Below are 14,539 nucleotides of genomic sequence, written 5' to 3'. Positions count from 1 at the left end.
GACAGCGAGAGGAAGAGAGTAGGAAATGTCTTACAGACACACACACACACACACACACACACACACACGCAAACCCTGAGCATTCATGCACTTTAAAAACCTGGCCTGTGTCTGTGGACACAAATATTCCAGGGAAGAGCTCCAGACTCTAGAGGAGCAGAATGTGAGGAATGTCCTGCTTCTTCTCGTCATGACGGCCCGGATTGCAGAGCGGCGTCTCAGAGAACCTGCTGAGATTCGCCCGCAGGCTCGTCCTGCCGTGTGCTGCCTGACATGGAGCTCTGCAGCCCGCTCACACGTCTGCACAGGAAGTCTCATGCTGTGAGTGTGTGTGAGTGTGTGTCTGCTGCATGTAAAGATGCAGAACATTTACCTTGAAGGAAGCATTTCTCCTGTGAAGTCTGACCGTGGTCAGTGGAGTCCGACACGTGACCTTTGACCTCTCTCTGTGTCATTTCCTCTGCGCTGTCTCCAGCGTTGTTCTGCCTAAAAATGTAATAACCAGAAGAGAAGACTCAGTCTTATTTACTGCAAAGTCACATATTCTGACTTAAAGGTTTGACGGATCACCTTAATCTTCAGTTAAATAATGTCAGTGTGATGATTTTCTCCCACGGATCTTCATTTATGTTGGAACTATCGTTTTTCATCCCCTCAAATTAAGCTGCTTGCAGAAACAAGAGCAGAGCCAAGCCAGGATTTATGACCTTTTCACCAAAGGGAAGCCTCTATTAAAGAGTAAAATGTTTGTTGGAAAAGTGGTGGAAGTTTCTCTTGGAAGAAGCATCCAACCTTGAAATGTTCCTGCTCAGAGCGCCGCTGTTCGGTTTGGTACAAACCTCTCTCTGTTGGTGTCGCTGCCTGTCCGGACGCGCCGTTCACCCGATACGGGGAGCCCTGATCTGCCAACTCGCTCCATTATCCTGCTGGAAATCATCTATTCCCAAAACTCCGCCATGTTTACATGCGTCATCCTCAAAAACCTGAAGCGTATAATCCAATGTGCTGCGCTGCTCAGCAACACTCCTGAAGCATTCTTCATCCTGGAAGCGGCCCAGACTGACCTCACCTCTGGTAGGTATCGGGGTCGCTGATGCTCCATGCGTCCTGCCGGCCGAACAGACCCACGGGAACGCCGCTCGCCGTCCACAGCCCGGCCGAGCCGTCCACTGACGCTGTGAAAACCAAGAGCCTCTCGGACAGCTCCAGGACCTCCGCACACGCCAGCGGCGCTTCGTGAGCCGTCCAGCTCTGCAGGGCGGGGGGCCGGTCGCAGGCCGTTTGCACAGCCAGACCACGCGTTAGACCTGAGCACGGGCCGGCTCTCGCAGCGTTTGGATTTATCTTTACCAGCGTGTCCAGAGCGTAGCGTGAGATGTCCCAGACCTGCAGGCGGCCCGCCGTGCTCCCTGAGACCAGCACGGCGTTCTCGGGCTGGTCGGAGCTCAGGCAGGGCACACAGCGACCCGGCTCCTCCGGGGCGTAGAACCGCCCTGCAGGGAACAGGCGCTTCAGTCCAAGACAGAAAACTAACTGCAGGCCTCAGCGTGTTTATGTAAGCAGCAGAAATCTGGTCTGCTGGTTCGCTCAGGGCCGCATGCGCTCCAGAAAACGTATTTATAATCGCAGTTTGTACCGATCTCAAGAATCTGCTCCAGCTCCGAACGACAGAATCACTCCTGAGACCAGTCGCTGCCCTGAACTGCCTCCGTTATGTCACGACGCGAAATTCCTCGAAGGAAGGAGGGCAAGCTGACACAACACACACACACACACACACACACACACACACATTTCTACACACACACACACACACTCTACACACACAGTTTTCAGCATTTCATCATGTCAAAACTGAATTATTTACACAACAGGGACTTGCTCCTGGACCCCAGATTTTGCAAACAGGTTCTTATAAATACACACGTGCACGCACACGCGCACGCACAGCCCGTGCTCGTGCACGTACGGCGGTCACCGTGCACGAGCCCCATACCACTAAACACAGATGGGGTCTGGAAAGAGACATAGCTGTGGGAAGCCAGGAATGGCAGCGGGCGGAGGCCAAGTCCCCGGTTCAGCCCTGCTGCCACTGCTGGCTGCGTTCATACACCCGACCAGCCAGAGGGGGCGCGAGAGGCGGCAGCTGCTTGTCTAACAAAGTGCACATTTTACTAATCCGTGCGTTTACATGGGACTTTTTATTCCTCCATAACTCCAAATAAAGACCCCGACGTGAGAGAGGATTTCATCCTTCGTTTAGACACAACGCTCAAGAATATAATTCTGAATTACTTAATTCAGAATAAACCAATCCTGAATTAGAAACACCACGTTGAGAGAAGTGTCGCTCTCACCGCAGGAGCGGCCGTCTCCGGTGACGCTCCAGAAGCAGAGCCAGCCGGCCTGCGACGACACCAGGACGCCTCCGTGTCTCAGCCGTTTGGACCCGGCCCGGCGCTGGAGGAACAGGAGGCCGTCCACGGGCCGGGCCTCCCTGGACGCACAGACAGGATACGCCGTGTAGGACCTGTAACCACGAGCAGTCGGTCCTGTGTCCCGGCTGTCTTACTGCTCCTCGCTCTGTCTCCGCAGGTGGAGCAGTGGTCCCTGGACGTCCAGCCTCCAGACCACTATCTCGCCGTCGTAACTCGCCGTAGCAACGACGCCCAGAGCCGGACAGGGACACACCGCCAACACGTCCGCTCTGTGGACGCCGCGGGACTTCCAGGACATGTCCGCCTTCACCTTCAAGTCCTGAGCACACAAGACACTGGACATAAGAGCTGAATGAACGGTGTGCTGGCTTTGTGCTGAAACTGTGGATCTTTTAGGAAATCCCTTCAGTCTGTGTGACAGTTTGTAAACGTCGACTCTAAAATAGCACGATTGTTTGTGTTGACGTGTGGAGAGATGCTGGCCTTCGTCCTCCAGTTTGCTGATTTTGTTTACATCCCTGGGCTGGAAGGCAGCTCAGCACGGCAGAAAACCAGTTTCATGTGTCTTTATGTGCTCATGTTTTTATAATGCATGTCTTCTCTGCTGGAGCAGCATAAATCCTGAATGCTCCTACTCTTCTCTTGAAAGGCATAATCCAACCACAGGGCAGAAGGCAGGGAAAGACGGGGAGGTAATGGTCAAATCTCAAGTCTCATTACAGGACAACGTCTTTTTAAGTCCATTCTGAAGCAAATAAAACAAACAATCGGTACAGTAATGTAACTCAAAGTCCTGAAACCGCTGTGGATTCCTGACGTTACCTTGGCCGCTGTAACGTCGTACTGGGCGATGCGCTGGCTCCACCCCACCGCCAGCACCTTGCTGCCAGGCACACAGGTCAAGGCGCTGACCTCCGAGCCGGCTACAGGCTCCAGCTTGTGCAGGTTCAGTCCATTCAATAAGCTCCACACCTGGTTGGAGAGCGACCAGCAGATGTTTTCATTTATTACCGCACACGCTCGACAGATTCACCAAATTCTCAAAATTCTGGCGCTGGACCTTGATGGTGCCGTTGCGAGCGCCAGTGATCAGCCGTCTGTGGGAGGAGTCGAGGGTCATGCAGGTGAGTTCAGCTTCGCCGTGAGCGTTCAGGATGTGGAGCCGCCTCCTCCCCGTCGTTACGTCCCACAGACTGACGGAGGAGTCGGCGCGTCCGGCAGCCACCTCCTTCAGGGTGGGGTTGTACAGAGCGCAGGTGAGCGCCGCGACCCCTGAACCGCCCGATCCAGACGCCGTTTCTGCGTCCGTCAGAAAGCCACCACAGCCTCTCCTGGTTTCAGACAGCTGGAGCACGGCCAGGTAGTCCTTGCAGGCCACCAGCAGGTGAGGCTGCGTCGCCTGGGGAAGAGGAGGGCGCAGCAGGAGGAAGGGGAAGCCTCCATGTTCTGGGATGTGCCCTGGCTGCAGACAGGGGAACGGCAGGCGGAGGGTCTTCAGGCACCGATGAGTAGAAATGTCCCAGACCTTCAGCTCCTGAACCAACAAAACTGCATCAATCCACCACAAAGAAATCCAGAATGTGGCTTTGAACACTTATCTAACTCAGCAGATCCTTCGGATCTTCTCGGACTCACAGCGTCTCTGGAGTAGCTGAGTATCTGCCCGGCGGGCCGGTAGACGGCCACGTCCAGCACGGTGGCGCGGTGACCCCGCAGGGTGGCGACGGGGCCGGAGGTCACGTAGCGAGCCCACAGTCTGACCGCCCGGTCGCATCCTCCCGTCACCATCAGCTGGAGCGAGGCGCTGTAGTCGAAACATCTGGCTCCCTGAAACCAGGCGAGACCCGGGAGGTCAAGAGAACCGTGACAGAAACTCTCGGCCTCAACATCTGAGAAGTGAAATTTAGCTTTCTGAAAGTGTGGCGAGTTTCCGTTGGGGGGTTTTTAAGGGGGCCTACAATGGCAAAGTGTCCAGACAGTTAATTGGAGTATAAATTTAGTATGCTGGTTTGAAAAGAAAGCCATTGTGAAGAACAGGAAGCACCACCACCCAATTTAATAATGTGGAGCCGTGGCGAGCGGCGGCCGGCTCTCTGAATCACCGCCTGCGCTCTCATAACATATTTGTCCTTGTAGATAAAGCTTTCTGTGCTGTCATGTTGTGTTGTGCAATAAACCTCCAACAGGCACACAGTGGCCACCGATTTACTGATAGTTTATTTTTAAGCTCACACTCTGCATCCTCAGTCACAGTCACCCTGACCGACATGCTCTCATCTGACCTCGGGCCGGCCCAACGCTGGAACAACTTCTCAGTTTGTTTTTCAGCTCTATAAAAGCCTTTCTGTTAGATGATGCCATTTTCCATTCTGAATGTTACTTTTTAAAGAGTTAATGTTAAAAAATAAATAAAATAAAGCCACATTTCCTCTCTGGAAAAACATGCCGTGCCTTCTCAGCCTTATTTCTTTTAACACATAATCAACACACTGAATTGTGTTTCATCAGCTCTGCTGCAGTTTTGTTTCCAAAATATTGGACTTAAAGAGGGGAAGCATGCATCACTGTGAAAACCTGTTAATCAGAGGGAACCTGCTCAGAATCAGCTCCACCTTCACCTGTTCAACCCTCCAGATGTGCGGCTTCTGCCTCCCGGACAGGTTCATGAAGACCACCGAGGCGGCCTGGCTCTCAGCGGAGGTCATGACCACGCCGGCGTCGAACATGACCCTGGTGACGGGGCTCTGGTGGACGCTGGGGACGTGACGGTACGACACTCTGCTGCTGTGTTCGTCGAGCTCCTGGCGAGAACCAACAGCGGTCGGTGGAAGATTCCCGCCTGTCTGTCCAGAACAGCGCTCTGTGGAACGTACCAGGAGGAACATCCTCACTGGGCTGCCGTCTTTGCCGGAGGAGGGCTTGAAGAGGCCGCTGGATCGGCTGAGAAGCCACATCAGATGGACTCCTCCTTTATCATCTCCGAGCAGCAGCAGAGGAGGCTCTCCTGGACGCTGGAAGAAAGAAGACATGCTGGTTGATTTAAAAACCCATTTTCATTGATGTGAAACAGGAGTGCGTTTGGGTAAGCGTTGTCTTGCCTGTGCGTCGTGCCAGAAGGACAGAGCAGTGGGGATGCTGCTGAAACCTCCAAGTGACAACAAGAACAGAAACTATCACACAATTCACACAATTTGCACGGCCGGCCGGGTTTTACAGTTACCAAACAGATGCACATCCTCAAAAACATGTGCCGAGGAGACGTTGAGGAAGTGCAAGTCCCGGCAGTCCGTTGCTACGGCAACCCTGTGGACACTGTCCATGTACACGGCAGCGGTGGTCCAGCCTCTGAAGCGCCTGGTGGAGGCCACTTCCTCCGCCGGGTCTCCGGCCAGCTGCGTCAGAACGCCGGGGCCTGAGTGTGTTGCTGCTGCCGCTGCTGCAGTGACTCCATGTGGATTGAGAAGCGCGACGCGTCACTCACCCTGAACGTCTTGAGGATGTGTAGGCCGCCGCTCCAGACGGTGATCTGACCTCCCTTACTCACGCTCACATAGCGGAGCGGAGGAGGGAAGGGAACAGCGGCCAAACACACCGTGGGCTCACGCTGCAGGGCGGCGAGCGCGAGACAGCGTCATTAATACAGCAGAAGGTCAGGAAGAACAGGCCGGGCTGCAGCTCCTCGCTCCCACGGCTGAAGAACTTATTCTTACCTGAGGACATGTTTGAGACAAAGGGGCAAGAAAAGATCATCAGAAGTAAAACACAAGCATGGAGACTGTTCAGAAGTTCTATTTAAACCGCCGCAGATCGTTCTCATGCTACATTATCTAATAAATAGCGTCTAAAGTCTTGTTTTGCTGCTTGAGGAGATAAAATCTGTTCATTTAGCGAGTGGTCCGTGCATGGGAGGGATTGAGGGTTAAAAATAGGCAGCCACAGTTCATCATTTCAGGATTGGTTCAGCTTTAAATTACCCAAATTGTTTCCTAACCTTTGTACAGTATTGATTTTCCTCCCCATTCAAATACAAATGAATCTATGGTGTGTGGGAGACCAGTCTTTCCACTGCACATATAAACTCATATAAAGACCTTAAACATAGATTTGTTGATAAAAGTATTGGTAAAGATTATAGCAGCAGCTACATTCATGCCAGATTCCACAAATTTTATTAATGCAATTAAATTATAAGAGTTAGTCAAATTTTCTACAGCGCTCTTTTAGATCGAGGCCCTCCTGACTGAAAATGAGCCTGACAGGTGGCGCCCCCTGGTGGTTGTTAGGTACCCAGGTTCAAACTGCCCCCTCCCTCTGTGGGGTCACCTTGTTGTGGGGGCAGTGTGTGATCTGAGGCGGGGCGTCCAGCACTGCAGCGATGGGGACGGAGGCTCGCTGCCTCTCGCTGAACTCCAGCAGCAGGTAGGAGCAGAGCTGCTGCCAGGTGATCCGGCCCGAGCAGCCGACGTCCACCTGGGCGTGAGAAAGGCAGATCCCAGCACTTCTGCTTCATCAGGTCTCTCTGTAGGGATCAGTTCCAGGGCAGCTTTCCTGCTGTTTAGTATTTTCCTACCTCTTGGAAGAATCTTTCCACCCAGGCGTCTTCAACATTTGGGCCGACCACGGACCTCAGCACCTCCTGAAACTGTTCGAACCTCATCCCACCGCCTTCGCCTCGACTCCTTCCCCTCAGCCCGCCTTCCTGCGTCTCGCATTCAGCCGCTGGACAGTCGAACGCGTGTTTGAGGAGCTGCAGGTGCTCCAGACTCAGCTTCTCCGCGGGACTGACGCCGTGGACCGGATCACTGCAGAGACCAGCACAACACTTCTCTGAACTTTGACCTCTGTGACCGATGTGGGTTTTATACTGGCGCTCCCATGTGGCACCACTGGAACAACACAGACACAAAGGCTAAAATGCTCTTTCTCTGATGCAGATAATAAGAGTGGGCTTGGGGAATGCGTTAAAACAGAGCCGTCTTCCTGTGTGGGCCTGTTGCTCTGGGAGACCTCAGGCTGAAACAATGCGCCTCGGCACTCTGAGCGCCTTTCAGCGTCCGTCTGGACGGGCCTGAATGAGCCTTCACATCGTCCACGTGCGCCACAATCCACCTATAAAACCCTAAAATCATTAAGAGATAAACTGTAAAGGGGACAGGAAAAGTCTCTGTGTCTGAAAACTGGACAGGCTGGGAGGAGGAAGTGCCTGAAGTCAGTTTAAAGGTTCCAGTAATAAGTTTAATGCTGAATAACTCACTTTACTCCATTTTCATCAAAAGGATGAGTGAAGATGTGAGATGAGAAGGTCCAAAAGACTTTCTATCCATAGGCCATGGTAAACTAAACCACATGTTTATTGTTCATTTTTTCTTTTCGCACGTTTCTAAATCACACTTTTGAGCAATCACTGATCATTCTTTGTGTCTCTTGTATAGATACAAGACAAACATGAAAAACACACCCTATTCACTGATGTAGCAGCAATGAAAATGTAAAGAGAGCGGCAAGACTCTACACATTTCTGTGATCAAACACAATTCAGATAATAAATCCTAATGTCTGTAATCTATTTAAAGGAACTCACCAGAAGCGGCTGTGTGGAACCTCGGCATCGTACAGCCTCCACAGACCGCTGCTGTCTGCTGAGGGCTCCATTCAGACCAGGTCTGGGTCTGAGCTCCTCGCTGCTCTCAGCCTTTGTCTCCGTCCTCTCCTCCGTCTCCTGGAACAAAGCCCCCTGTCTGCGGACGGCAGGAATTTCCACAGCCTCGGATCAATAAGCGGCCCGTCAGCGGTGTTTGACCGCGCTGCAGCGAGGAGAGTCAACACGCCAGAGGAGAGCCGTGGGTTTCCAGAACAGCAGCAGGTCTGCAGGGGGAAGGAGCCGCCGGCCCCGGAGCCTCGGCCTCGGCGGGTTAATCATTTAAAGAAGCAACGCTGCTCAGGACCGTGGGGGTTAAGATTGGTAACTTTATCAAACAGCTGCTCCTTTCTTAAGAGATCTAAAGTAATCAGGATTCTGCAGAAGTTTCCAATAAGGACATGAGCAGAACAAGTAAAATCCACATGATTTCCTGAGATCAGGAAGGATTCTCGTCTTCTCTCTGGCCTGCAGCTCTTGAACCGGTGTGGCTTAATTATTGCCAAGCAACCCACTGCACTCCCCATTTCAATGAGCAGGAAGTGTCCAGTGGGGCCTGCTGCCATGTTTAACGAAGGGATCCGAATCCCCGAGGAGTCTGGTCTGCTGGGCGGTCCCCTGCTCCTGCTCTAAGTTTAGACTTCACTGCTACATTTACAGCAACAGGTATTCTCCAGATGGACCGACGGTCCTGGAGGAGAAAGACCCACCTGCAGTCTGCTGAGAAGAAGCCCAAACTAACAACTGACACCGAGTAATGAAGAACAAATGGAAAATCTTTGAGTAAGTGAGGGTTATTGCTCATTTCGTCACGTTTCCTCATGTGTTGTTCATAAGCTGGATCCTCGGACAGCGTTCAGTATTGGCGAAGAGCTGATGTCAACGTTTCAGGCTGCGAATGTTCATATTTTCTTATAAAGAAACTTGACACTGTGCTTTCATTGACTACTTTTTGTATATGCACACCAATAATATGTCAACAGTCTGCAGCCTGCTGATCTGGAGCTGCATGCTCCCTTTCCAGCCTCTCTGCAGCTGGTGAATATATACAGTAATGTTTTGTTAAAGTGAAGTCCGATCTGGAAGCTTTAAATAAAAAATGTGACACTTGATGAAATGAAGTGATTTTCAAGTGTTTTAAAACCATCTTCCATTACACACTTTTCACTTCAGTTTGCTGTAGGCAGGATTTTGCTAGTCGATGCTAAATTTTCTGTGTTTTCTTTGCCTACAGCACCTTTAATTCAGGTTTATTTGTACAGTATAGCGTCTATTTAAACTCCAAGTTTTCCATGTACTGTCCTGTTACACTCAATGTTTTGATATTTTCCTCGTCCATATTGATATATAAAAATAAACTTAAATTAGAGTAGAGCAGCATTCTTTGCATCCATCTATACATTTTTTACTTTTATTTAACTACAGGTGGAACAGTGCGCACGACTTGTTGGAGAGATTCCTCGAGCAACAGCCGGCCATCTGCGCAGCACTGCTCTCAAGCGAGGTGAGGAAGTCGGAGAAGGATCTGTGCACACTGACCGAGTCAGACGTGACAGCAGCTGGAGACGTCGTCGGCGCACTGAAGCCCCTGAAGGAGGCCACACTGTACATGTCCAAGGAGAAGACCCCCACACTGCCTGTGGCACGCCTTCAGGACACACTGATAAATGGACTGAAACTGATAGAAGGTGAATCTGCAGCCATAGTAGAGATGAAGGCTGCCACGGCTGAGGATCTTCAGAAGAGGTACATCGACCTAAAGGCAACTCCTAATGCACGTTCAGCGATGGATCCAAGATTCAAAAGTCTTCCCTTCCTGACTGACGACGAAAGACGGGACGTCTATGATGGACTGATTGCAGAGGCTGCAAGGCTGGGCATGCAGCCGTCAGAGGTAAGGTAATTACAACACTGCTGGGCGATGTTATAATAGGTATCCTATTGTCCTGGCAAGAGGAAGCATAGGCAAATACTCCAATGTTGACCGTTTAAATGGATAAATAACAAATAGTTTAAAAAAACATAAATACTATTATGTTTACAGGTTTGAAGACAGATATTAAATATAGTTCTTAAATATTTATTACTCTAAAAGATAAATGAATAAATAAATAAATGAATTTGATTTCATGTTGATCTGTTTAATTTACTGGAATGTGAGCAAAGAGGGAACAGCAAACCCCGGTGCTGATGAGGGGATGGCACTGGCTTCAGGAGAAGAGGGTGATGGAGAGCGATTCGAGGAAGGAGAGAGGAGTCATGGTTAGTATCACCCACTGCCATCCTGTGAGGAACACTGTACTATCTGAACCTTTGTGTTGGAGTTATGGAATGAACTTAACTATAAATTATGTGTTTTTGTTTATTTATTTGCAGGTCAGCATCATCCACCCAAGAATCCAAGACCGTCTTGTCCACTGGCTGAGTTTCTTGGGGAACGATGCGGTGGTGCAGCACGGCCCAAGGCAAATACCCTGGAGGACGAGACAAGGGAGCAGATGACCCGCTACAGGGAGGCAGATGTCTTGGGAGTGAAAGAAGATATCATCACTGTTCAAAGAAGTGCTCTTCTCCCAGAGCACGTCGATCAGATTCTATTCCTGAACAATAATCTGAGGAGAATGGGTCACCTGGTCTGTAGTTGGAAAGACTTTCTGGTTAGTGTTCAGTTGTAATCCAGGGCCTACAAGCCCTCCGCTGCTCCACTGAGATGGTTACATTTGAAGTTGAATGTGTTCAAATGGGCTCTTTGTTACTTGAATTATTGGCTGTTTTAGAATAGCCAAGGTACTGTGTTTACTACCTGGGTGGCTAGAGGGAAATGTTAAATGTAAAGTTAAAAAAAGCAGTAAAGAAACTGTTCAGAACAGGCCACTTGTTGCAATTTTCAACGTGCATTGTAATGCTGTTGCACTTAGAGTTTAAACTACAGTTTGCAGTGTTTCAATTAAAAGAAAGACATTTTCTCACCACGTCTTTGATTCACTTTGTCCAGCATTTTCAAGCTGTAGACTCTCTCTGCCGAGTCAGAGCCAAATATTGTGTATTTGATGCATTCATTTTTCAGTTAATGGAACAAGTCAGTGGAACAGTCACAAGATGTCACCAAAATCACACTTTCCCCTGAAAATCTTGCAGAAAATGATCTTAGTTTGTCAAATCGTATCGGATCTTATCGTTGGCCCAAAATCGTGACAGATATCGTATCGTGAGCTGAATACTATGCATCGCATCGGCAAATAAGTGTATCGCTACAGCCCTAGTGTTAGTGTGAGAGCAATTTTGTGTTTGAGAGAGAGAGTGTGTGTGTTAGAGAGTTATTGTGTGTTTGAGTTGAGAGATATTTTGTCTGTCCTCGGTGAGCGTGAGAGAGAGAGGTTGTGTGTGATTGTGTATCTGTAGCAATTGAAACTAAATCAAATAAGTGTAAATCTCTCAAAGATGGAACATTTAGATTGTGTTCTGATGTCTTGGTTCTGTCACTGCTGTATTTGTTGTAGGAGGAAGTGGAAAAGCGGCGACAGGAGGATGGATGTGATGATGCACCAGATGAGGACAGTGAGGACAGAGACGGCCCGCCGCCTGCAAAAAGAAAAGGGTCCTGTGCGTTGGCCCAGTTACTCGGCATCACTTTTGGAGATGCCAGGCAGGTGCTGGTTCCACCACAGAAGTCAGCTTTCCACCGTGGGGAGGAGGAGGTGAGAGATTACAACACAGCTGTTCCTTTGCCACTGTCTGAAAACCCCTCAGACTGCTGGAAAGAACATCTCCGTGAGTATCGTCTTCTTGCAAAGCTGGCAGAGCGGTTCTTGTGTGTACCAGGGACCGGGTCTCTGCTGAACGTGTCTTCTCTCCTGCTGGGGACATTGTGACTGCTCAGCGGAGCAGTGTAACTCCTGAGCATGTTGACCAGTTCCTGTTTTTGCACAAGAACGTCGACACTCCAAAGCACTAGTTTGATGAAAAGCAACAGTTCATTACCAGCTGTCAGTTTCCTTTACAAAGCTGTTGACTTATCTGTCCTTTTTTTCGATCCATTCTGATGGAAGTGTTGTTGGTTTGGTCACCAGGGTTATCTGCAGGGTCCTCAACAGACAGTGACATTTCCTCTGAAGCATGTTCATATAAAGTCTCACTTTTGGGCTGTGTTTACAGAGGGTCGGGTTATTTTGGCCTTGCTTTTATTTTCCTGCAGCATTTTGTCCACAAGCTACTGAGTAGGAACCGGTAAATAATTAACTTTAAAGGTGAACATATATACTGTTTGATCTCTCTACAGATTACTTATTTGAAATGTGTTATTTTTACATTTTTGAACACTGAAAATTAGGGCTGGGCACGTTAACGCGTTATTAACGCTTTAAGATATACATACGTAGATATACGTTTAAGTCGGACAGATTTGTATACTATGGTAATAACAGATATAAGTTAAATAAACATTTAAGACAGGATACAATATTGAACAAAATATAAAAACAACTATTTCACAGTCTCACCAATGTACTGTATGATATATTCACAATCACCATAACAACAAAGGTATAAGATCCTTCAAAACAAACAGTGATCTTGGAAATTGATCTCTGTCAGTGTGAAAAGGACCTCTCTGGACGAACTCTGTCCTTTACTTCATCAGCAACTTGGGATGGCCACAGTGGCAGAGGAGAGTGAGTCGTACTGTTGAGAAGGATGGCGTGTGGAAGTGGAACCCGAATAATGAAAATTAATTCTGTGAAGTCTCTACAAGACCCGTTTTCTAGACGGTCTCTCGAGGAGCGAAAGAGGATAAAGGTGATGGGAGCTGATCAACCGGATCTGCAAATACAGCAAGGACCAGATGTTTCATATGATCTGTTGAGGCATCTGCTTTAGGATATTTTTGTTGCTAGATTTCTTTTTCATTTACAAAGGTACTAACTGGTAATTTTCCTGATTTTTCAAGTCAGAGCTTCATGTTTAATCATTTGTGAAGGCAGCTTTGTTTACAGAGACTTCATCATCTGTCATATTTATTGGCTGTGTTTGGTTTCCATTCATTGTTAATGAGACTGAGAATCCATTCTGTTCATTATTTTTGTATTTTGATAAAATGTTCTTTAGAAGTGAAAGTTTGATTTTGATAGGATGTTCTTGCATTTTTATGGCATATTATTGAAAATGGTCTCAAAATAACATTGTTATAACTTATTGCAATAATTTCTGAGACAATTAACTGCACAGAAAATGTTGTTATTGCTGTATGTGTAAATAAGCTGGTTACCAGGCTTATTTACCACTTAACAGGATTTCCCCAAGGGGACAAACAAAGTTGTTTTTTTTCTGTCTGTCTGCTTCTGTAATCAGTGTGTAATTGTTGCAAAGACCAATACAGTGACCCATGTACCTGTGGATGTGGCAGACACACCATTTCTTCAAAATAAAACAGATGACAATGTTCCATTATATACATACACTCAGTTTTTCTTTCCTCCTACCTCTGTAACTTCATGGACATTAAAGCGCTTAGGTTTGCAGCATCAACGAGACAAAACATTGTCACCAGCCGCAACTGGAAGTGAGCCGAGAAAGCGTCACGCGCTCCTCTCAACCTGCTTCTCAGCTCCACACAGAGTTTTGAAGCAGAACGACGCAAGTGTTGCTCTCGCGCTCCCCCTGCTGGTCTCCTGTGAAAGCTCACCGTCGGAAACGTTCTCTGCGTCCGTCCATCCGTGGATTTGACAGTGGGTTTTATCGAATCTGGTCAGAAACACAAATCAGAGCGATGTGTGGAACGTTACGTTTGTTCTGTCGGGGAACATTTACCAAGGAATATTCCCAGCAGGTGTCAGAGCCTCATCCCTGTGGTTTCACTGTAGATAGACATGCATACAAATGACAACAGATTCCTGGTAAAATTCAGAGCTTTTTTACCCCCAAAAACCGGTCTGGATATGAAAACACATATCACCGCACTGACACTTTATACATGCTGAAGAGGTGACTGTAAAGTAAACTCATGTCGTCACAAAATCAGTCAACACTCAGTTTTTTTGAGACTCAAATACGCTGAAGCAATACTGATGTTATTGATCCCGATCATGTCAAACTATGAAATGACCTGAGCCTTCATCAGGAGCCTTAAACAGAAATCTCACCTGTTCTGGGGCTGGAAGTGTTTTATTCTGGTTGCTTGTGCTGAAAGTAATAAGAAAACACTAGTTTTGATCTTTAAAGGTAGCTTAAAAACCTTTGATTTTCCCATTTTCTACAGTATTTCATGTGTAACAGGGCATACAAACCTCTTCACCGGACAGATAGAAGCATTTTTCACAAACATGATTTGTGAGGTCTCTATAATAATAATAGTCATAATAATAATTGGGGTGATTATCGTGTGTATCGTGATAAAATTGAATCGGGATAAAAGCATATCGTCCCAGCCCTATTGATATGTCTGCCTGTGTGTCAAATGACTGAGTTC

The 14,539-nt window shown here is 48.2% G+C and overlaps 1 pseudogene; it reads right to left on the bottom strand.

Moving 5' to 3' along the window:
- Positions 1–964: 964 nt before the first annotated feature.
- On the bottom strand, positions 965–4,226 carry LOC115393825 (WD repeat-containing protein 49-like; annotated as a pseudogene).
- Positions 4,227–14,539: the final 10,313 nt, after the last annotated feature.

This window comes from Salarias fasciatus, chromosome 8 (genome assembly GCF_902148845.1).
Source record: "Salarias fasciatus chromosome 8, fSalaFa1.1, whole genome shotgun sequence".
Lineage (NCBI taxonomy): Eukaryota > Metazoa > Chordata > Actinopteri > Blenniiformes > Blenniidae > Salarias > Salarias fasciatus.
Note: the sequence above shows the minus strand (reverse complement) of the source record. Positions and strands in the feature narration are given on the sequence as shown.